The following is a 14351-nucleotide window of genomic DNA, read 5'->3' as shown; positions in this document are numbered from 1 at the left end:
GAGATCTTCATGTTGGGTTCTACAGTAGGGTGTGTCGACTGCAAATTAAAATTTTCCTACGCACAGGACAACCAAGAACATGCTACGGGAGATGGATCACAGATCGTTACCACTAGGCGTGCAGTGCCGTGTAGCGGAAGAAGAGTTGGGGCAGCGTGTCTCCTCCTCGTCTGATCTCCCTCGAACAGCCGGTCGTTGGTTCCCACGTACAGGTTCGACAGAGCGACGCAAGTGCACCTCCTCTAACGGTATCCGGGCGTGCAGGAGGAACACCATGCGACGGACTGCTAGGTCCGATCACACAGTCGAAGCGATCAATCTCATGGGTGTGCCACACCCCCACTTTATATAGGCGTCCGTCGCGGGCTCAACACTTGGCCCTCGCACGGACCCTAAAGCCTAAAATCTGTTCGGCCTGGATCTGAGTCCGAGTAGAATCACTTCTGACTCGTGGAGTTGGACTGGGCCTCACAGGTTCCTTCCCTTAAGCGCGCGACCCCTTAGGTTCTTGTTCACTTGGTCGCGAGTCATATCACATCCGACTCAGCTGGTCGGTAGCGGCCTCTAGCAAAGCGTGCCGACTCCAAGTGTCCGATGAAGCTGGTTAGGCGAACCCGTACATCACACATCTGTTCCCTTTGCCACACGATATATATTGTCAGGCTCAAGGCGAGTCTGTCATCCTTGTGTTAGCCCGACCTCTTTCTCGTTCTAGTGATGTCGACCACAAGCCGGATTATTTTATAATCGTAATCGCATGGCCATGCTTATCTTGGTCGGATCACACAAGGGGCCCAGAGTATATTTCTCCTGATCGAAGGGGCAAATCCCATCTTGCTCGACCATGTCTCGCAGCATGGGTCTGGACAAGCCCGAAACCTACCTTTGTAACTACCCAGTCATGGAGTAGCATTTGGTTGGCCCAAAGCAAGTCTGTCACCATCCCGAGTACATGCGCCAGCTCAGGTCTTAGGACATAGAACGTATGCTGTACTAGAGACTGACAGATGACATATTGCTGCGTCTCATAGTTGGGTCTGTCCGACTCGGACCTTATCTCAACTCGGATCCGACTACGTCGAATTCGACCAGATCCTTCCAAGTCCATATTATCCGGTTAGCATCCAATGCTCCATGGCTAGTGAAACCAACCATCGACCGTGTCATATGCTAGTCTAGTCGGCTGCGCATCCACACATCCCTTTTGACTAGGGACCTTTTAGGACGTTCATCATACAATGCATAGTCTCACAAACAAGTCACGTACTTGCTGATACACATCATTGATAATGTCCAAGGACTATCTTTATTCGTAAACACATAGGAAATATCATCATACATGATTGCCTCTAGGCATATCTCCTATAGTCTCCCACTTGCACTAGAGTCAATCAAATAGACATCGAATGCCCATAGCTCTAACATGCCCCTCATGCTTGGATTGTGGAAGCGACTTAGTCAATGGATCTGCAACATTTGCATCTGTGTGAATTTTGCATAACTCAACATCACCATTATTTACGATCTTTCGTATCAGGTGATATTTCCGATCTATGTGTTTGGTCTTGTGGTGATCCCTCAGCTCCTTGGCTTGTGCGATGGCACCAGAATTATCACAATAAAGGTCCAACGGTTTTACCGAGGCTGGGAAAATACCAAGATCATCCAAAAAGTTCCGGATCCATACACCTTCCATTGGAGCTTCACAAGCCGCAATGTATTCGGCTTCTGTGGTAGAATCGGCCACCGTATCTTGCTTGGAACTCATCCAGCTCACTGCTCCTCCGTTCATGACATACACGAATCCAAACTGTGATCGACAATCATCTTTGTCGGTTTGGAAACTAGCATCGGCGTAACCCCTTACGACGAGCTTTTCCTCACCTCCATAAACTAGGAACATCTCTTTAGTCCTTTTCAGGTACTTCAAAATAGTATTTACCGCTGCCCAGTGACTCTCACCTGGGTTGGCCTGGTATCTACTTGTTAGGCTTATTGCAAAAGCAACATCAGGCTGTGTGCATATCATGGCATACATGATGGATCCAATTAACGAGGCATACAGAATCCGACTCATCCTGCTTTGCTCATCAGATGTCGAAGGACTCTGAGTCTCGCTTAGCCTTATACCATGTGAGACAGGCAAGAACCCTTTCTTGGCCTCACTCATGTTGAACCGCTTCAACACTTTATCTATGTACGTGCTTTGGCTCAAGCCGAGCAGCCTCCTCGATCTATCTCTATAGATCTTAATGCCTCAATTGTAAACCGCCTCACCAAGGTCCTTCATTGAAAACTTGCCATTCAATGATTCCTTGACCGAGTTCAGCACTGAAACATCATTTCCGGTCAGTAGTATGTCATCCACATACAAGATCAAAAACACAATCGAGCTCCCACTTAACTGCTTGTATAAACAAGCGTCCTCATCGCTTTTGATGAAACCGAGACCAGTGACGACCTCATCAAAACGAATGTTCCAACTCCGAGATGCTTGCCTCAACCCATAAATGGATCTCTTGAGCTTGCATACCTTACTAATGCTAGTCGAATCGACAAAACCCTCGGGCTGTATCATATACACGTCCTCGGTTAAATTTCTGTGAAGGAAAGCCATTTTGACATCCATATGCCTTATCTCATAATTGAAATATGCAGCTATATCTAGTACGATCCTCACCGACTTCAGCTTCTCTACCGACGAGTAAGTCTCGTCGTAGTCAATTCCTTGAACTTGTCCGTAACCTTTAGCGACAAGCCGAGTTTTGTGGATCTGGACATTTCCATCCACATCAGTTTTCTTCTTAAAGACCCATTTGCAGCCAATGGCCTTTACGCCAGGTGGCAGATCAACCAAGTCCCAGACTTGATTTTCATCCATGGACTTTAACTCGGATCTCATGGCCTCTAGCCATGCCTCAGAATCCGGGCTCACCATCGCTTCCGCATATGTGGCTGGCTCGTCGCTTTCTAGCAACAATACATCAAGCACCCTGCACAATCTTTCTAACCTTCGTGGTTCCGGTGCCACTTCCATTACGGGTTCCCTGACTGACTCCGGTATGATCTCATCACTCGCCGACCATCCCCGAGTGGTACTCGAATTTCTTCGAGTCGGACTATCCTCCCACTGGCCTCCCGACTAAGAAACTCTTTCTCAAGGAAAACCCTATTCCGAGCAACAAACACTTTGTTCTCTTCCCGGTTGTAGAAGCTATATCCCAAGGTTTCCCTCGGATATCCCACGAATATGCATTTATCCGACTTGGGTGTAAGCTTGTCTGACATAAGTCACTTGACAAATGCTTCACAACCCCAAATCTTTAGAAAAGACAAACTAGGACTATTCCCGGTCCACATCTCATGTGGTGTCTTATCTACGGATTTCGATGGTACCCTATTAAGTGTGAAAGCTGCAGTTTCTAGAGCGTATCCCCAGAATGACAAGGGTAAATCCAATTTTCTCATCATTGACCAGACCATGTCCAATAATAACCCACAAGTATAGGGGATCGCAACAGTTTTCGAGGGTAAAGTATTCAACCCAAATTTATTGATTCGACACAAGGGGAGCCAAAGAATACTCTCAAGTATTAGCAGATGAGTTGTCAATTCAACCACACCTGGAAACTTAATATCTGCAGCAAAGTATTTAGTAGCAAAGTAATATGATAGTAGTGGTAACGGTAGCAAAAGGTAACCGTAGTTAAAGTAATGTTTTTGGTATTTTGTAGTGATGATAGCAATAACAACGGGAAAGTAAACAAGCGAAGAACAATATATGGAAAGCTCGTAGGCAATGGATCGGTGATAGAGAATTATGCCGGATGCGGTTCATCATGTAACAGTCATAACCTAGGGTGACACAGAACTAGCTCGAGTTCATTGATATAATGTAGGCATGTATTCCGAATATAGTCATACGTGCTTATGGAAAAGGACTTGCATGGCATCTTTTGTCCTACCCTCCCGTGGCAGTGGGGTCCTTACAGAAACTAAGGGATATTAAGGCCTCCTTTTAATAGAGTACCGGAACAAAGCATTAACACATAGTGAATACATGAACTCCTCGAACTATGGTCATCACCGGTAAGTATCCCGATTATTGTCACTTTGGGGTTAACGGATCATAACACATAATAGGTGACTATAGACTTGCAAGATAGGATCTAGAACTCTCATATATTGATGAAAACATAACAGGTTCAGATCTGAAATCATGGCACTTGGGCCCTAGTGACAAGCATTAAGCATATCAAAGTCATAGCAACATCAATCTCAGAACATAGTGGATACTAGGGATCGAACCCTAACAAAACTAACTCGATTACATGATAGATCTCATCCAACCCATCACCGTCTAGCAAGCCTACGATGGAATTACTCACGCACGGCGGTGAGCATCATGAAATTGGTGATGGAGGATGGTTGATGATGATGATGGCGACGGATTCCCCTCTCCGGAGCCCCGAACGGACTCTAGATCAGCCCTCCCGAGAGGTTTTAGGGCTTGGCGGCGGCTCCGTATCGTAAAATGTGATGAATTCTTTTCTCTGATTTTTTCCTCCCCGAAACAAGATGTATAGAGTTGGAGTTGGAGTCGGAGGAGCTCTAGGGGGCCCACGAGGTAGGGGGCACGCCCTAGGGGGGCAGGTGCGCCCCACCCTCGTGGAAAGGTGGTGGGCCCCCTGGCCTTCATCTTTTGCAAGTATTTTTTATATTTTCCAAAAAGTTGCTTCGTGAAGTTTTAGGTCATTCCGAGAACTTTTGTTTCTACACATGAATAACACCATGGTAATCCTGCTGAAAACAACGTCAGTCCAGGTTAGTTCCATTCAAATCATGCAAGTTAGAGTCCAAAACAAGGGCAAAAGTGTTTGGAAAAGTAGATACGATGGAGACGTATCACCTCCCCCAAGCTTAAACCTTTGATTGTCCTCAAGCAATTGAGTTGACACACTAAAAGTGATAAAGAAAAACTTTTACAAACTTTGTTTGCTCTTGTTGTTGTAAATATGTAAAGCCAACATTCAAGTTTTCAGCAAAGATTATAACTAAACACATTCATAGTAACGCTTAGGTCTCAAGTTTACTCATATCAATGGCATAATCAACTAGCGAGCAATAATAATAAATCTCGGATGACAACACTTTCTCAAAACAATCATAATATGATATAACAAGATGGTACCTCGCTAGCCCTTTCTGAGACCGCAAAACATAAATGCAGAGCACCTTTAAAGATCAAGGACTGACTAGACATTGTAATTCATGGTAAAAGAGATCCAGTCAAGTCATACCCAATGTAAACTAACAATAATGAATGCAAATGACAGCAGTGCTCTCCAACTGGTGCTTTTTAATAAGAAGATGATGACTCAGCATAAAAGTAAATAGATAGGCCGTTCACAGAGGGAAGCAGGGAATTGTAGAGGTGCTAGAGCTCGGTTTTAAAATAGAGGTGAATGATATTTTGAGTGGTATACTTTCATTGTCAACATAACAACCAAGAGATGGCGATATCTTCCATGCTGCACACATTATAGGCGGTTCCCAAACAGAATGGTAAAGTTTATACTCCCCCTTCCAACAACAAGCATCAATCCATGGCTTGCTCGAAACAACGAGTGCCTCCAACTAACAAGAGTCCCAGGGGGAGTTTTGTTTGCAATTATTTTGATTTAGTTTGCATAAAGCATGGGACTGGGCATCCCGGTGACCAGCCACTTTCTCATGAGTGAGGAGCGGAGTCCACTCCTCTTGAGAATAACCTGCCTAACATGGAAGATATGAACATCCCTAGTTGATACATGAGCTATTCGAGCATACAAAATAGGATATTTATTTGAAGGTTTTAGAGTTTGGCACATACAAATTTACTTGGAACGACATGTAGATACCGTATATAGGTAGGTATGGTGGACTCATATGGAATAACTTTGGGGTTTAAGGAATTGGATGCACAAGCAGTATTCCCGCTTAGTACAGGTGAAGGCTAGAAAAAGACTGGGAAGTGACCAGCTAGAGAGCGACAACAGTCATGAACATGCATTAAAATTGATCAACACCGAATGCAAGCATGAGTAGGATATAATCCACCATGAACATAAATATCGTGAAGGCTATGTTGATTTTGTTTCAACTACATGCGTGAACATGCGCCAAGTCAAGTCACTTAAATCATTCAGAGGAGGATACCACCCTATCATACCACATCATAACCATTTCAATAGCATGTTGGCACGCAAGGTAAACCATTATAACTCATAGCTAATCAAGCATGGCACAAGAACTATGATCTCTAGTTGTCATTGCAAACATGTTTATTCATAATAGGCCGAATCAGGAATGATGAACTAATCATATTTACAAAAACAAAAGAGGTCGAGTTCATACCAGCCTTTCTCATCTCAGTCAGTCCATCATATATCGTCATAATTGCCTTTCACTCGCACGACCGAACGATGTGAATAATAATAATAGTGCGCGCGCATTACTAAGCTGGAATCTGCAAGCATTCAATAAACAGGAGAAGACAAGGCAATATGGGCTCTTTTGTCAGGTCAACAATTATGCATATAAGAGCCACTTCAACAATTTAATCATGGTCTTCTCCTATCGACCCCCAAAGAAAAGAAAATAAATAAAACTATTTACACGGGAAAGCTCCCAACAAGCAAAAGAAGAACAAGAAATCTTTTTGTGTTTTCTTTTTAATTACTGCTACAAGCATGGAAAGTAAACTAATTAAAAGCTACAACTATTTTTTTGGTTTTTCTCAAGGTTTATTAAACACACAAAGAAGAAAGCATAAAAAGGAAAGTAAACTAGCATGGATGATACAATGAAAAATTATGAGCACCGCCATCTAGCAATGAGTGTGTGAACATAAATGTAATTTCGGTGGGAAATACGAACTCCCCCAAGCTTAGGCTTTTGGCCTAAGTTGGTTTATGGCCATGGCTGGCCTGGCGGATATCCACAATAGTAGTTGGGGTCGTACTGCGAAGAAGAAGAAGACTCCGATTGCCATTGGTTGGCAATCATCTCCGGATCCCACTGGTAATTAGACTGTCGTGAAGGATCAACTTGTGGTTCCGGCTCTGGCTCCATGGCTGGTGTAGGGTTCCGGTAGGCGTGAATAGCCTCTAACGGAACAAGGTACTGGCGTGCAGTTAAATCAAACAAAGAAGGATCAGGCAGGTTAATAGTCTCAGGATGATGTTTATCAAAGAACAATTTGTATTTAAGCTCTCCTTCCCTATTCTTAACAATAAAATCATGTGCCACCATACTCTTATAATCTAAATAAACACGAGGCAGCACTTTTTCTTCCTTCTCATAATGCCTAATAGGTATGTTAAAATGTGCAGCTAGGCATGAAGCATAGATGCCTCCAAAGATAGGGCCCTTTTTACGGTTCAGACTTAACCGTTTAGCAATAATGCCACCCATACTAACAGAGTTATCACTAAATAAACTGCAGAGCAAAATAATAATATCAGGAACACTAAGGTTTCCACAGTTTCCATGACCAATTAAACAACGACTAGCAAATAATGCGAAATAGCATAAAACAGGAAAATCTATGCTAGTGATTCATGCATCGGAAACCTTCCTTGTTTCCCCTATAGTGATAGTATCAATAAACCCATCCACATCCTCGCGATGTGGTTCCTCTGTCTTGCCCTCGAAAGGGACTAAACGAACCCGACAAAAATCATAAAGTGACATCTCCTTATGCTCATCATATAAATAAAACTCCACCGTAGGTGGTGAGCTCCTAGAATGGAAATGAAAGTTTTGCACAAAGATATTTGTGAGTAAGAGATACTGATCGCGTTGGTCGTGGAGGAAAGTGGTGAGGCTTGCATTCTTAGCCAATTCATAAAAATCTTCATAAATCCTGGCTGCTCTCAAGAAACCATCGGAAGGCCATTCACAAGACCGAACCTCCGCGGTACGAGGCAGATTATACTTGGGCTTCTGTGCCTTTTCCTTCGAGCTTCGGCTCGATGAGCCCCTCAAAAGTCTCTTCATCATTTTCTGAAAAATTCTGAAATTTTCAGTAACTTCAAAATAAAAGTAAACCAAACTCAATAATATTGATAGCAACTACTCCTACAAGTGCCTAGAGCCTATATCATGCATCAAAACTACTTGGAACCATATAAATTTGACATGCAAGCTCAAGAACATGGTCACCTAGGTAGAACAAATTTGCAATGAATAAAGCACTAGAACAAAAACTAATTGGACCAATGGAGGAGTCACATACCAAGGGACAATCTCCCCAAGCAGTTTTGTGAGAGGTGCTTTGAGCAAGGAGATCGAAAATGGCAACAAAATGAGCTAGAACTCGGGTTGGAGTTGGTTATTCGTGTTTGTGGGAGGAAGAAGAAGTGTGTGGGTGAAAGGATAAGTGGAGGAGGGCCAACATGGGCCCACGAGGCAGGGGGCGCGCCCAGGGGGCAGGGCACGCCCCTGACCCTCGTGGCCAGGTGGCAGCTCCTCCTGTTGTGTTCTCAGTGCCAAATATTCTCAAATATTCTAGAAAAAAACATATTAAAATTTTAGGGCATTTGGAGAACTTCTATTTTCGAGGTATTTTTATATTGCACGGATAATCAGATAACAGACAAAAAAATACTTACTTCTATTTTATTTTATATAAATAACAGAAAGTAAAAGTGGGGTACAGAAGGTTGTGCCTTCTAGTTTCATCCATCTCATGCTCATCAAAAGGAATCCACTAACAAGGTTGATCAGGTCTTGTTAACAAACTCATTCCGAATAACATGGAACCGGAGAAATTTCGAATAACACTATGTTACCTCAACGGGGATATGCACATACCCAATAACAAGAATACCATATTTCTTCTTGACAGTAGGAAGAGGAAATTCAAAACCTCCAAATATAATCAATGGAATTTTTCCAACAGAATTAATACTATGGACTTGAGGTTGTTTCCCCAGAAAGTGTACCGTATGCTCATTACCATTAACATGAAAAGTGACATTGCCTTTAGTGCAATCAATAACAGCCCTTGCAGTGTTCAAAAAGGGTCTTCCAAGAATAATAGGCATACTATCATCTTCGGGAATATCAAGAATAACAAAATCCGTTAAAATAGTAACGTTTGCAACTACAACAGGCACATCCTCACAAATACCGATAGGTATAGCAGTTGATTTATCAGCCATTTGCAATGATATTTCAGTAGGTGTCAACTTATTCAAATCAAGTCTATGATATAAAGAGAGAGGCATAACACTAACACCGGCTCCAAGATCACATAAAGCAGTTTTAACATAGTTTCTTTTAATAGAGCATGGTATAGTTGGTACACCGGGATCTCCAAGTTTCTTTGGTATTCCACCTTTAAAAGTATAATTAGCAAGCACGGTGGAAATTTCAGCTTCCAGTATCTTTCTTTTATTAGTAACAATATCTTTCATATACTTAGCATAAGGATTCATTTTAAGCATATCAGTTAACCGCATACGCAAAAAGATAGGTCTAATCATTTCAGCAAAACGCTCAAAAACCTCATCATCCTTTTTCTTGGATGGTTTGGGAGGAAAAGGCATGGGTTTTTGAACCCATGGTTCTCTTTCTTTACCATGTTTCCTAGCAAGAAAGTCTTTCTTATCATAACATTGATTCTTTGATTGTGGGATATCAAGATCAACACCAGGTTCAATTTCTACATCATTATCATTACTAGGTTGAGCATCATCATGAACATTTTTATTAACATTATCACTAGTTTCAGGTTCATTACCAGATTGTGTTTCAGCATCAGAGATAGAGATATCATTTGGATTCTCAGGTGTATCAATAACAGGTTCACTAGAAGCATGCACAGTACTATCATTTTTCTTTTTCTTCCTTTTAGAAGGACTAGGTGCATCTACATTATTTCTCTGAGAATCTTGCTCAATTCTCTTAGGGTGGCCTTCAGGATACAAAGGTTCCTGAGTCATTTTACCACCTCTAGTCATAACTCTAACAACATTATCATTATTCGTACTATTCAATTCATTGAGCAAATCATTTTGAGCTTTAAGTACTTGTTCTACTTGAGTGGTAACCATAGAAGCATGTTTACTAATAAGTTTAAGTTCACCTTTGACATTAGACATATAATCACCGAAGTGCTCAAGCATATTTGAATTGTATTTCAATTGTCTACCAAAATAAGCATTAAAATCTTCTTGCTTAGCCATAAATTTATCAAACTCATCTAAGCATGGGCAAGCAAACTTAGTAAATGGGATTTCAGCTTTATCATATCTATAGAGAGAATTTACCTTTACTACATGTGTCGGGTTATCAAGACCATGTTTTTCTTCAACAGGCGGTAAATTAAGACCATGTATTTCTTCAATAGGAGGTAAATTCTTAACATCTTCTGCTCTAATACCTTTTTCTTTCATAGATTTCTTTGCCTCTTGCATATCTTCAAGACTGAGAAATAGAATACCTCTCTTCTTCGGAGTTGGTTTAGGAATAGGCTCAGGAGGTGTCCAATTATTTTCATTTGTCAACATATTATTCAATAGAATTTCAGCTTCATCGGGTGTTCTTTCCCTGAAAACAGAACCAGCACAACTATCCAGGTAATCTCTGGAAGCATCGGTTAGTCCATTATAAAAAATATCAAGTATTTCATTTTTCTTAAGAGGATGATTAGGCAAAGCATTAAGTAACTTGAGAAGCCTCCCCCAAGCTTGTGGGAGACTCTCTTCTTCAATTTGCACAAAATTATATATATATCCCTTAAAGCAGCTTGTTTCTTATGAGCAGGGAAATATTTAGCAGAGAAGTAATAAATCATATCCTGGGGACTACGCACACAACCAAGATCAAGAGAGTTAAACCATATCTTAGCATCACCCTTTAATGAGAACGGAAATATTTTAAGGATATAAAAGTAACAAGTTCTCTCATCAGTCGTGAACAGGGTGGCTATATCATTTAATTTAGTAAGATGTGCCACAACAGTTTCAGATTCATAGCCATGAAAAGGATCAGATTCAACCAAAGTAATTATATCAGGATCAACAGAGAATTCATAATCCTTATCGGTAACACAGATAGGTGAAGTAGCAAAAGCAGGGTCAGGTTTCATTCTAGCATTTAGAGATTGCTTGTTCCATTTAGCTAATAACCTCTTAAGTTCGTATCTATCTTTGCAAGCTAAAATAGCTAAAGAGGTTTCTTGATGAAAAACATAACCCTCAGGAATAACAAGTGATTCTTCATCATCACTTTCATCAGTATTATCAGATTCAATATTTTAAATCTCTCTAGCCCTAGCAAGTTGTTCATCCAGAAATTCACCAAGTGGCACAGTAGTAGCAAGCATAGAAGTAGTTTCATCATAAGTATCATGTATAGCAGAAGTGGCATCATCAATAACATGCGACATATCAGAACGAATAGCAGAAGCAGTTTTAGGTGTCGCAAGCTTACTCAAAACAGAAGGTGAATCAAGTGCAGAGCTAGATGACAGTTCCTTACCTCCCCTCGTAGTTGAGGGATAAATCTCGGTTCTTGGATCTTTCAAGTTCTTCATAATGATAAGCAGATATAAATCCCAAGTGACTCAAAGAATAGAGCTATGCTCCCCAGCAACGGCGCCAGAAAATAGTCTTGATGACCCACAAGTATAGGGGATCGCAACAGTTTTCGAGGGTAAAGTATTCAACCCAAATTTATTGATTCGACACAAGGGGAGCCAAAGAATACTCTCAAGTATTAGCAGCTGAGTTGTCAATTCAACCACACCTGGAAACTTAATATTTGCAGCAAAGTATTTAGTAGCAAAGTAATATGATAGTAGTGGTAACGGTAGCAAAAGGTAACAGTAGTAAAAGTAATGTTTTTGGTATTTTGTAGTGATGATAGCAATAACAACGGGAAAGTAAACAAGCAAAGAACAATATATGGAAAGCTCGTAGGCAATGGATCAGTGATAGAGAATTATGCCGGATGCGGTTCTTCATGTAACAGTCATAACCTAGGGTGACACAGAACTAGCTCCAGTTCATTGATATAATGTAGGCATGTATTCTGAATATAGTCATACGTGCTTATGGAAAAGAACTTGCATGACATCTTTTGTCCTACCCTCCCGTGGTAGCAGGGTCCTTACGGAAACTAAGGGATATTAAGGCCTCCTTTTAATAGAGTACCAGAACAAAGCATTAACACATAGTGTAGACATGAACTCCTCAAACTACGGTCATCACCGGTAAGTATCCCGATTATTGTCACTTCGGGGTTAACGGATCATAACACATAATAGGTGACTATAGACTTGCAAGATAGGATCTAGAACTCTCATATATTGATGAAAACATAATAGGTTCAAATCTGAAATCATGGCACTCGGGCCCTAGTGACAAGCATTAAGCATAGCAAAGTCATAGCAACATCAATCTCAGAACATAGTGGATACTAGGGATCAAACCCTAACAAAACTAACTCGATTACATGATAGATCTCATCCAACCCATCACCGTCCAGCAAGCCTACGATGGAATTACTCACACACGGCGGTGAGCATCATGAAATTGGTGATGGAGGATGGTTGATGATGACGATGGCGACGGATTCCCCTCTCCGGAGCCCCGAACGGACTCCAGACCAGCCCTCCCGAGAGGTTTTAGGGCTTGGCGGCGGCTTCGTATCGTAAAATGTGATGAATTATTCTCTCTGATTTTTTTCTCCCCGAAACAAGATATATAGAGTTGGAGTTGGAGTCGGAGGAGCTCCAGGGGGCCCACGAGGTAGGGGGCGTGCCCTAGGGGGGTAGGCGCGCCCCCACTCTCTTGGAAAGGTGGTGGGCCCCCTAGCCTTCATCTTTTGTAGGTAGTTTTTATATTTTCCAAAAAGTTTCTCCGTGAAGTTTCAGGTCATTCCGAGAACTTTTGTTTCTGCACATAAATAACACCATGGTAATTCTGCTGAAAACAGCGTCAGTCCGGGTTAGTTCCATTCAAATCATGCAAGTTAGAGTCCAAAACAAGGGCAAACGTGTTTGGAAAAGTAGATACGACGGAGACGTATCATCCAACAAGGTCCTATTCCTCCGTTTCGACTCGCTGTTTCTTTGTGGCATACCCAGAGGTGTGAGCTCAGGTACTATACCTCGGCTTTTCAGATGATCATCAAACTCCTGGCTCATGTACTCACCTCCACGATCTGATCGTAAAAGTTTTATAGTCTTGCTGAGCTAATTCTCAACCTCGTTCCGAAACTCTTTGAACTTTTCAAAAGTTTCCGATTTGTGCCTCATCAAATAGATACATCCATATCTACTCATGTCGTCGGTAAAAGTCACGAAGTACTGATAGCCACCTCTAGCAGTTGTGCTCATTGGACCACACACATCACTATGTATAAGTTCCAATAGCTCAGACACCCTCTCGCAACTCTTTGCGAACGAAGACTTAGTCATTTTGCCTAGCAAGCATGATTCACATGTCTCGAACGACTCAAAGTCGGACGAAGTTAGGAGCCCATTATCATGGAGCTTCTTCATGAGTTTCAGACTAATGTGTCCAAGCTAGCAATGCCAGAAGTATGTCGGATTTATCTCATTAATTAGGCTTATGCCTCTTGACATTCATGTTATAGACCGGTTCCTGTTCTAGATTCAATATAAATAGCCCATCAACAATGGGTGCATAGCCGTGGAACATACCATTCAAATAAAACAAACAACCATTGTCCTTTAAATTGAACTCATAACCCTGACTCATCAAGCATGAGGCAGAAATAATGTTCCGACTAAGTGCAGGAATGTAATAACGATTATTCAATTCCAAAATAAATCCATAAGGAAGTTGGAGCTGCATCGTGCCGGCCTCCAACGCAGCAACTCTTGCTTCGTTGCCGACCCTGATGTCAATCTCCCCTTGTGCCACACACCTAGTTCTTACCAGCCCCTGCATCGAGTTGCAAATATGAACAACCAATCCGGTATGAAACACCCAAGAGCTACTAGGTATATCAACAAGGTAAATGTCTATAACATATGCAACAAGTGTACCTTTGCTCGAAGAAGCATTTCCGGCCTTTTTGCCATGCTCTGCAAGCCACTTGCTACAGTTCCTCTTCTAGTGACCGGTTTCCTTGCAATGATAGCAAATGGTCTTCAAGTCCGGTCCAGACTTTGGCGCAGTGGCAGAGGTTACCGTCTCCGTGCCCTTTGCCTTAGCCTTTTTCTTGGACCAACTCTTCTTGAACTTGGCCGATTTCTGCACCATCAACACTTGATGCGTGCCTTTCTTAATATCCTGCTCTACCACTTTGAGCATCCCATGTAATTCAGTGAG

This window comes from Triticum aestivum, chromosome 7A (genome assembly GCF_018294505.1).
Source record: "Triticum aestivum cultivar Chinese Spring chromosome 7A, IWGSC CS RefSeq v2.1, whole genome shotgun sequence".
In the NCBI taxonomy this organism is placed as follows: Eukaryota; Viridiplantae; Streptophyta; class Magnoliopsida; order Poales; family Poaceae; genus Triticum; species Triticum aestivum.
Note: the sequence above shows the minus strand (reverse complement) of the source record.